This window comes from Rhincodon typus, chromosome 13 (genome assembly GCF_021869965.1).
Source record: "Rhincodon typus isolate 14 chromosome 13, sRhiTyp1.1, whole genome shotgun sequence".
NCBI classification, from domain to species: domain Eukaryota; kingdom Metazoa; phylum Chordata; class Chondrichthyes; order Orectolobiformes; family Rhincodontidae; genus Rhincodon; species Rhincodon typus.
In genome coordinates this window covers 4,077,656-4,089,129 of record NC_063344.1, presented here as the reverse complement: position 1 = coordinate 4,089,129, position 11,474 = coordinate 4,077,656, and positions in this window count along the sequence as shown.

The window sequence follows — 11,474 nt, the reverse complement described above, 5'->3', positions numbered from 1 at the left end:
GCCTGGACTCCTGGCAGCAGTGCCTGGAGTGGGAACTCCGGGTGACAATAGGCCCGAAGCCTGGACTCCTGGTGGCAGTGCCTGGAGTGGAGGCTTGGAGCCGAGACTCTTGGCAGTGTCAGACAGCGGCAGAGCCAGTCTCCTGGGACATTGGGCACTGTCGCTTACGTTGCTGTATCCACAGTGGGGACTCCTTGAGGACCAGAATTTCTTGCATAGGCCTTGCAGAAGTCTTGAACCATGCTTGGGACCCCACTTTGAACAGAAGATGAACTCTATTTCAGTAATTTATTATTGTTCTTTTTGTACCTCAACATGGCGCTGTATTGTGGCGACAAAATACCTTCCACTGTATCCTCAAGATATATGGAACCATAGGGTCGTACAGCATAGAAATAGACCCTTCGGTCCAACTAGTCCAAGCCAAATATAACCCCAAGATAAACTAGTCCCACCTGCCTGGCCCATGTCCCTCCACACCTTTCCTATTCATGTACTTATCTAGATATTTGGATAGGTGCGTGAATAGGAAAGGTTTGGAGCTATTCGAGCCAAGTGCAGGCAGGCGGGACTAGTTTATGTGACAATAAAATCACTCATTCATTCATTCATGCATGTGAAATGCTATCTACAAAAATAGTCAGGACACTGCCTTATAGAGGCAAACATAGAACATAGAACATTACAGCGCAGTACAGGCCCTTCGGCCCTCGATGTTGCGCCGACCTGTGAAAACCAATCTGAAGCCCATCTAACCTAAACTATTCCATTATCATCCATATGTTTATCCAATGACCATTTAAATGCCCTTAAAGTGGGCGAGTCTACTATTTTTGCAGGCAGGGCATTCCACGCCCTTACTACTCTCTGAGTAAAGAACCTACCTCTGACATCTGTCCTATATCTATCACCCCTCAATTTAAAGCTATGTCCCCTCGTGCTAGCCATCACCATCCGAGGAAAAAGGCTCCCACTGTCCACCCTATCTAATCCTCTGATCATCTTGTATGTCTCTATCAAGTCACCTCTTAACCTTCTTCTCTCTAACGAAAACAGCCTCAAGACCCTCAGCCTTTCCTCATAAGACCTTCCCTCCATACCAGGCAACATCCTGGTAAATCTCCTCTGCACCCTTTCCAATGCTTCCACATCCTTCCTATAATGCGGTGACCAGAACTGTACGCAATACTCCAAGTGCGGCCGCACCAGAGTTTTGTACAGCTGCAACATGACCTCATGGCTCCGAAACTCAATCCATCTACCAATAAAACCTAACATACTGTATGCCTTCTTAACAACCCTATCAACCTGGGTGGCAACTTTCAGTGATCTATGCACGTGGACACCGAGATCTTTCTGCTCATCCACACTACCAAGAATCTTACCATTAGCCCAGTACTCTGTATTCCTGTTACTCCTTCCAAAGTGAATCACCTCACACTTTTCCGCATTAAACTCCATTTGCCACCTCTCAGCCCAGCTCTGCAGCTTATCTATGTCCCTCTGTAACCTACAACATCCTTCTGCACTATCCACAACTCCACCGACTTTGGTGTCATCCGCAAATTTACTAACCCATCCTTCTACGCCCTCATCCAGGTCATTTATAAAAATGACAAACAGCAGTGGCCCCAAAACAGATCCTTGAGGTACACCACTAGTAACTGAACTCCAGGATGAACATTTCCCATCAACCAACACCCTCTGTCTTCTTACAGCTAGCCAATTTCTGATCCAAACCGCTAAATCACCCTCAATCCCATGCCTCCGTATTTTCTGCAATAGCCTACCATGGGAAACCTTATCAAACGCTTTACTGAAACAGAAGTTGTAACATCGTTTTTCAAATAAAAGTACTCATGGAGATAATCAAATTCTGCTGTATTCCCATGGAAACATCCTGGCCAATCAGAATTTACTTACCTGGTCTGAGAATTAAGATTGACAGTTAACTGCTCCTGTGGCATCTCCATGCCAATGATAGCCCAACCAATCAGCACCCTCAATTATACTGTATAAAACGCTGTATTGTTTTACAAATTTGTTTCTTGACTCCTGATTCTGATGAGTACAAGACGAAAGGCTTCTAGTCGTCTTTATGTAATGTTTATGTTCTGTACTACCAAGCACTCCATTCCCAGGTATTTGTTACTAACAAAGCCAAAAAAATTTTTAAAGTTGTTTTCCTGCTGTAGGTGAATCCAATCTTATATCTTGGCTCCCCTAGTTTATGTCACTAGCCTGGCTTTAGCCTTATACATTCTGTCAGGAAACACCTTTCTGTGCAGATCCATCTGTGTGATGGGGATGGTTGTACCTTATATGGCCCCCTTGTGATGCTCCCTAATTCTCTCCAGCTTTCTAATTCTTGTCATCCAGCTTTCTCTGTTAACTTGCATTCTAGTTTGTTCATGGCCACTAAGATTTCTAGATCAGATGGGCCTCTGCTCCTGCTGATACTCCTGGTTTGTGTTACATTTCTTGTCCTTGTTAAACCTTTACTTTACCTTGTCTCTCTTTTTGAACCACTACTGTTTGACCTTCTCCCATCTATCAATAGGATTCTTTTCGCCAGTTTGTGATCGTTTTCCTCGGGGCATGTTTACTCCCAAACCCAATGTGTGAGCTTAGACTGCATCTTCTAGCCATCCATTGTTGAACTTCATGTTCCCAATCCATTGGCCAAATTCAGCTCCTCGCCCTGCATGTTCAATCAGCTTTTACATTTCCAAGTGACCTTCCCTGTTCTACTTATAATAGCCGCGTTACTCCATGGATTGGACAACTTTTGGTAAATAATTGGCTTTAGTAAAGGAAAGGTAAAAGTAGCCAAGGTCCAAAGGACTATGGGGCTGCTCGCTCATTAGAGAGAGACACCTGGTGGTGAGTTTGACCCGAGGGTCACCATGCCTCAGGTGAGGGGAGAGGTTGAGAAAGTGGGACCATCACGGTACCCTCAGCTAATGTGGGCTGCACACATTTTAGTGCCCAGTTTTGGGAGGTATCCTTTGCAACCTCATTTTTGGCCATGAGAAATGATCTAACATGAAGGAGCTCAGTACCAAAATATCTTACCAATAAAGTAGTTGCTCCCCAAAGACAGCATCTCCTCCAAAAAAACGAAACCATCAGTGGTGTGTAGAGGAACAATGTTCTTTCCATTTGAAACAGAACATTGCTGGAACTTAGCTTCAGTAACTTCCCAGAAAGCAACAGATACGTTAACCTCATTCAGTTTAATTCTGTAAGGTAAACATAGTTGATAATTAAATTCAATTAGTCACTTCTATTTTAAGCAAGGAATTTATTTAAATGCTTACTTCTTTGTTTGATTTTTGAATTTTATGAAAGGATACAGCTTTAGTTTCACTTAGCATTTTGATTCAACTTGAAATGACAGTGAGAACATAAGCCAATTAGCATGGAGTCTTCTGCCAGAAGCTGTATCACCACAGAATCACTCAAATCCTCGACTTGGTAGTCATGTGAACGACTTGATATTCCTTAATGTTATATAAGACGAAGAAGCAGAAGAGGCCATTTAGCCCATCAAGTCGAGGCTGTCATTCAATGAGATCATGACTGATCTGATAATCCTCAACTTTACTCTCCTGTCGTTTCTCCATAACCCTCCCATCCCTTAAACAATTGTCTGTCTCAGCCTTAAATATTCTTAATGACTGTGTGGAGTTTGCACACATTTGTGTCTGCGTGGGTTTCCTCCGGGTGCTTTGGTTTTCCTCCCACAGTCCAAAGATGTGCAGGTTAGGGTGGCTTGGCCATGTTAAATTACCCCATAGTGTGCAGGGATGTGCAGGTTAGGGTGGGTTAGCCATGCTAAATTGCCTCATAGTGTGCAGGGATGTGCAGGCTGGGTGGGTTATCCATGGCAAATTGCCCCATAGTGCCCAGGGATGTGCAGGCTGGGTGGGTTATCCATGGCAAATTGCCCCATAGAGCCCAGGGATGTGCAGTCTGGGTGGGTTAGCCATGGGAAATTGCTCCATAGTGCCCAGGGATGTGCAGGCTGGGTGGGTTAGCCCTGGGAAATTGCCCCATAGTGCCCAGGGATGTGTAGGCTGGGTGGGTTAGCCCTGGGGAATGTGGGGATAGGATGCAGGGCCCGGGTTTTGACTGGGATGCTCGTTGGAGGGTTGGTGCAGAGTCAATGGGCTGAGTGGCCTCTTTCCACACCATAGGGATTTTGATTATACAAAAAAACATCAAAAAAAGTTAAAATTCTGTGGACTTTTATCAACGAGGAAAGTTTGACTTTCCAGAAATATGGAATTGTTTCTTTGGAGCCCAGGATATTGTTTAGCTATAATTTTAAAATTAATCTGGCATTAGAAAAGTCAGAGGTGACTTAATTGAAGCTTTTAAGATCCTGAAGGGATTGAGGGTGGATGTTGAAAGGATATTTCCTCTTGTGGGAGAATCTAGAACTAGCGGTCATTGTTTAAAAATAAGGAGGTGTTTAAGATAGATGAGGAAGCACTTTTTTCTCTCAGAGTCATACATTCATACAGCATAGAAATAGACCCTTCAGTCCATCCAGTCCATGTCGAACATAATCCCAAACTAAACTCATCCGACCTGCCTGGCCCATATCCTTCCAAACCTTTCCTTTTCATGTATTTCTCTAAATGCCTCTTAAAAGTTGTAATTGTACCCACATCCACCACTTCCTCTGGATGTTCATTCCACACGCGAACCAACCTCTGTATAAAAAATTTGTCCCTCGTGTATTTTTTAAATCTCTCTCCTCTCACCTTAAAAACGTGCCCCCACAGGGTTGTGAGTCTTTGGAATTCCCTTCCTCAAAAGCCAACGGATGCAAAATATTTAAATATCTTGAAGGCCGAGATGAATAGATTCTTGATGAGCAAGGGGTATGTAAGATTATCCAGGGAATGCACAGGAATGTAGAGTGAGATTAAAACCCAATCAGCCATGATCTTATTGAATGGCAGAGCAGAATTGAAGGGCTGAGTGGCCTGCTGTTATTTGTATGTCTATATCATCATTCCAACTGCACCTTAGTTAACAAGGCAGAAACCTTACAAGAAAATTTACAGCAAGTCTAAATGTATAAATGTGGAAATTCATGTGAATTCAGTTGATTTTTAAAATTTTCATCCATGCAAACTTCACCAGTCCATCACTTTCAGCAATCTCTAGATTGTTGCAGTTAACTGTGCATTAACTACACATGTGCAAATGCTGAAATTGCTGTCAATTTCAGGTTTGTAATAATGATAGAAGCCGACAGTTTCACAATCGTTACAGCAGCAAAGTCCAAGTAATTGAGTGTAGGATTTCTGTCAAATCCATTTAATAAGGGCTGATCAGAAATCCCCCTTTCCATACCTTATTGCAGTCGCCTCAGGTACTTCAATAACAAGGTCATTGGAGCCATTGTTTGGACACAGGAAATTCGAGGAGTTGATCATCTGGTTAAGAGAGAAAGGTCAAAATTGTGAGCACTCCCATTAAAGATGTTTCTGGATATAAAAGTTTAGAAATAAAGGCTTTGCCTGGCTGATGAAGATATGTTGCTTTCAAGAGTTTAACATCAAGGTTAATGAGCAGAAATTTCCTTCAATTATATTTCGGGAAAATTGTCCTCAGGTATTGCCACAAAGTATGTTCCCAAGCCATGACACCATCTACCCCCCTGGCCAATAGCTTACCCTGAATCAGACTTTAGCAGCTTTTTTTGGTTTACTGACCACAAGCTGAGTTTTCAACACCAAACCCTCCCTGTTACCAAGACGACCTATTTCTACGATTGTAACATTTCCCATTTCCATCTCGTCCTCAGCTTATCTGCTATTGAAACCCTCGTCCGTGCCTTTGTTGTTTCTAGGTATAACTATTCCAATGCTTTCCTGTCTGATCTCTCACCTTGCACCCTTCATAAACTTTATTCTAAAAATCTGCTAACTGTGCTCTGGCTCACATCAAGTTTTACCCATCCTGTCTGTGCTCTTGACCAATATTCTGCCCGCAATTGATGATGCCTCAATATTAAAGTGTTCATTTTTGTATTGAGAACCCTCCATAGCTTATACCCTTTATACATTCAGTTTCCTCTGGTCATACAATCCTCAGAAATTTTCCGCCATTGCTGCCTTATTGTGCATGCCCAATTTTCAATGTTTCACCATTAGTGGCTATGCCTTCAGCTGCCCAGACTGTTAAGAACAGGAACTTTTTTGGGAATATCTCCACCTCTCTCACACCTGTTTCAAGATGCTCCTTAGCAATTTTGGAGCAAAATGGAAGAGAAACATTACTCTTAGCTGTCAGATTTCCCAGGATATAAGAACGAGAGCTCAGAATCACACTTTGGACACAATAAACTCTTACAAAGGCTGTGAATGTGTTTGTCACAATGGTACAAGAATGTCAGGCTCTCTGATATATTATAATATATCACGGCACACAGTGGAGTGACAACCTTACACTCAGTATTCCAAGAAGCCACAAGGACAATTTTTGATTTCATAATTATACAGGGGTCATCTCCATAACTTTTAGGTCCAGCATTGGAGAACACGTCCCATGTAGACCAATGCAGGATCAGTTCAAGAAGTCACACCACACCCATGTGCAACTCCTTTTGAATAATGGGGCTTGCTGTGAAATGGTCACTTTTAGCAGGGAAGACTGGGACAGAGAAAGGCGTCTGCTCTCCCAGCAGAAGTAGCTAGAAGCCAAAATGCTTTTGTGGATGAATCTCCTCACACTCACATTGCTGAGGTGCTCACTCTATTGGAGCGATGACAAAGGTTCCACATTACATCTACATACACATCAAATATGCCAGGTTAATTACTCCAGGTTATTAACTGCAGGTTAATCACTCCAGTTAATTACTCCAACAGATCACTGGAAACGTTGCCTCGTTTCATTTCAGTTGATCACAATGTTGTTTGCAGATACACTACCCTTGTGGTAGGTCTGAGACTTCAGTGGTTTCATGAAATATTGAAGCACATGTTTAGCTCAGATCTCCTGATGATTTTCCCTTGTCTGCACACCGACCAAAAAAAAACAACACAATAAATGATAGCTCTCGGGTGCTGTGGGCAGCAAGGACGACTCCCTGCTTTGGGATAAATAAGAAATGCACTTCAAAGGAAGTAATTTTCTCAAAGATGCTGTGGGACATTTCTGGCCAATGTGTTAAAGTGCAATATCAGTACAAGTCTATGTTAGGGGGTTTTGCCCAAGCATCAGAAAGAAGAGAGTTACAGATAGACACAGCCCTGATCAATCAGAATTCCATAACACGCCCAATATCACATCAATCTCAAGAATGTCGTACGCCTACCACACAGAAAGGAAAGAGAGAGATGGTAATTTGGAAGAAGGATCATGGTGTGACACAGACAACGCATGAGACAAATGAACAGGAATACAGGCCCAACAAGTGCCCGAGGAGATCCACAGAGAAACAGCAGCACTAAGATCACTTTCAGAAGAAGAATGCAGATTCTGCAACAGAGTAAACAGTACACATGGGTTCATGCACAGCAAGATAAGTCTAACATGAGTATATTCGATTCACAAGGCCAGTACTGCTGCCATTATCGAACACCCTGCATTAACTGCATTCTGTCACAGTCAGCTTCTTGATATTGGTGGCATGTGTAGAGGAGGACAAAGATAAAGGGGCGCACGGACAGTGTCTTGTGTTGCTGTTGAGATGCCCATGACTGACCAGCCAAGGTGGCAGCACCAAATCGTTTTGATACATTCAGGACAAGGATCAAGAAAGGATCTGGTGACCTTGTAACAGTGTGCAACTCTCATCTCCCTGGCTGCTTTGAGCACTTATCAGCTAACATTAAAATGCAGCACCGCAACAACAATTGTCTGTCTTATTAACAAGGCAACAGATGCCTCTCCACAAGCACGTTGTCCCTTTTGAAGAAATTGCAGCAGTAACTGGGCTCTCAGGGGTGCAGACACGTTGCTAGCAGAATCTCTAATGGCTACAACACAGAGCTCACATCCAGCCCCAACACATCCTCCTTTCATTAAGATCTCACTGAGGAATAGCTCATAATTTAGAACATGTCAGAATAGAATTTGAAGCACAAAGGAACTGCACTTGTCACAACTCATCACAGACATTCTTTGTACACACTATTCCATGAATAAAAACATTTAACGTTTCTACCAGTTTGCAGACAGTTATATTCAAAAAACAGATCAGTGTAATTTACCAGGAAGTTGATACTGAATGACAGAGTACAGTAATGATATTTTACTTCATTCTCTAAAGATGTGGCGATGGTTCACTAATGTCCTTTAGGGAAGGAAACTGCCATCCTTACCTGGTCTGGCCTACATGTGACTCCAGACCCACAGCGATGTGGTTGAATTAACTGCCCTCTGGCCAATTAGGGATGGGCAATAAATGCTGACCTAGCTAGCGATGCCCTCATCCCGTGAATGAATAAAAGAATAAAGGAAGCTAACAGGGTATCTCTAGCGAGGGGAACAGGTCCAGCTGTGTTCTGGCACAGTAACACACATTTCGACTTGGTAAAGGCACTCTCTATTACTCAATACATTTGCCGCAAATGTATGACCTACAGGTAAATGTAGAAGTGGGTCACCTTTATAGAGGTCACAGTGGTCCTGACTTGCAGAGATGGTGGAAACAACATAAAGGGCTGACAGACAATATAACAATAAGGATGCAAAGAAACAATTTGATTGTGTAGGTGTACCTTGTTCAAAAGGCCATTGGAAACAAATTGCTTTCACTTCCTTCATGCATAATGCTCTGCATTGTAGCGTTGCTTCTCTCAAATACTTCACTCACTGCTTCCCTCTGAAATCTATTTCCAATTCCTATTAGAAAGGGAGGCAGCCTTATTGAAACATACAAGATTCTTAGTGGGCTCAACAGGGTAGATGTGGAGAGGTTGTTTCTCCTTATGGGAGAGTCCAGCACCACACAGCATCATCTCAAAGGGGTCACAAATTTAAGATGAATTTCTTCCTTCAAAAGGAGAGCGATTCTGTGGAATTCTTTACCACAGAGGGGTATTGAGGCTGGATCATTAAGTAATTTGAGGCTGATGTAGACAAATTGTTAAGCAGTGAGGGAATCAAGGGAACCTGGGGGAAAGTGGAGTTGAGGATTATTGGACCAGTCATGATTGACGCCCTGATGGTGTAGATGGGATAATAGGGGCAGGTGCTGCCACCTGGAAAGCTGGCTGGAGGGTGTATTGCAGACCTGCCTGGGGTCAGGATCCTGATATGCTCCTGGCTCTGATTTTTTTTCTAAATTCATTCTGAGGATGTGGCCACCACTGGTTAGACCAGCATCCATTGCCCTTACCTGATGAACAGAAAACCATGCTTTCTGTGTAAAATAGAAAACTAACCTGGTGAGGTAGATAGTACGTTGGCTCCAGTTATTTCACAAAACATCATGTCCTCAATTTAACAGCCATCAGTTCACGCAGGTGCTATTCCAATAATAAGCCACTTATTCTCAAGTCTTAATTATGATGATAATCTGATGCCCCCTCATTCTCACCATGATGTTCATGTCTTTTACTACTGAGATTTGTGTTCTCACTGAGATACTGTTATCGGTGTTGAGAAAAAATACCTTTCTACTTTTGCCGTCCAGTGTTAGCATCACATACTCTAGCTGAGGTAGGAATTAGATACAATTTAAACATTTGTAAATCTGTCCCGTCAATATGATTTAACATTCCCATTCAGCTTTCTTCTATAAAGTTCGACATTCTGTTTCCTCAGAGTGCCTGCCAATTTACCCTAATCATTTGCCATTTTTAGAGAATTTCACACTGTGTACATAAGTCTATTAAGAGCTGCACACAGATGGCCCAAGTCCAGTACACCTACTGTCTGAATAAAGTTAAAAAGTTGACTCAGTCATCCCAGATAATGACGGCTCCTTGTCACCCTGATTCCTGATCTCCACACTGTGAGCTGGAGGTTTCACTAACGTGAGTCCTTGGTATATTGTTGGTAACCCATGTTTCATTTGATGGATTCTCTGAAAACATTTCCAACAGAGACCAGTATACCATGTCCTTACAAATACATTTCTCCAAACATATCCCTTTCAATAAACAAAAACAAATGTTGTATGGACCATTCTTTGAAAGTGTGTGTTTACTAGAGAGCAGTAATATTAAACTTGGTATTGTGAAACATGGCAGGATTGGTTAATGACCTCAAAGCAAAAACATTCTAGGTAGTAACAACCTTAAAGGGATTGAATTTTACATCTAGGTTGAAAGGGAGAAGATTGGGTCAAAGATTAGTATTTTAAACCTAATTAGGGGTAACTGTGTAGGTTTGAAATCTGAGCTAACTGGACTGAACTGGAATACTAGGCTAGGGGATAGATCAATAAAGAACACAGTAGCAGACATTTAAGAGGATATTTCAAAATACTCAGAATAAATATATTCTTATTATAAAGAAAAGTTCTAAAGAACACAGCATAAGAGCCAGGAGCAGGAGTAGGCCATCTGGCCCTTCGAGCCTGCTCCACCACTCAATAAGATCATGCTGATCTTTTCATGGCCTCAGCTCCACTTACTCACCCACTCATCATAACCTTTACTGTTCAAAAAATTAGTTATCTTGCCTTTAAAAACATTCAATGAGGAAGCTTCAACCACTTCACTGGGCAGGGAATTCCACAGATTCACACCCCTTTGGGTGAAGAAGTTCCTCCTCAATTCAGCCCTAAATCTGTTCCCCCTTATTTTGAGTCTATGCCCCCTTGTTCTAATTTCACCTGCCAGTGGAAACATCCTCCCTGCTTCTGTGTTATCTATTCCCTTCATAATTTTATATGTTTCTATAAGATCCCCCCTCATTCTTCTAAATTCCAATGAGTACAACCCCAGTCTACTCAGTCTGTCCTCATAAGCCAACACTCCCAACTCTGGAATCAACCGAGTGAATCTCCTCTGCACCCCCTCCTGTGCCAGTGCATCCTTTCTCAAGTAAGGAGACCAAAACTTTACACAGTACTCCCAGGTGTGTCCTCACCAGCACCCTATACAGCTGCAGCATAGCCTCCCTGTTTATAAACTCCATCCCTCTAGCAATGAAGGGCAAAATTCCATTTACCTTCTTAATTACCTGCTGCACCTGCAAACCAACCTCCTGCGATTTATGCACAAGGACACCCAGGTCCCTCTGCACAGCAGCATGCTGCAACTTCTTACCGTTCACATTATAGTCCCTTTTACTGTTATTCCTACCAAAATGGATGACCTCACATTTATCAACATTGTACTCCATCTGCCAGACTCTTGCCCATTCACTTAGACTATCTATATCCCTCTGCAAACTTTCACAGTCCTCTGCACACTTTGCTCTGCCACTCATCTTAGTGTCATCCACAAACTTTGACAAACTGCACGTGGCCCCCAACTCCAAACCATCTTCGTAAA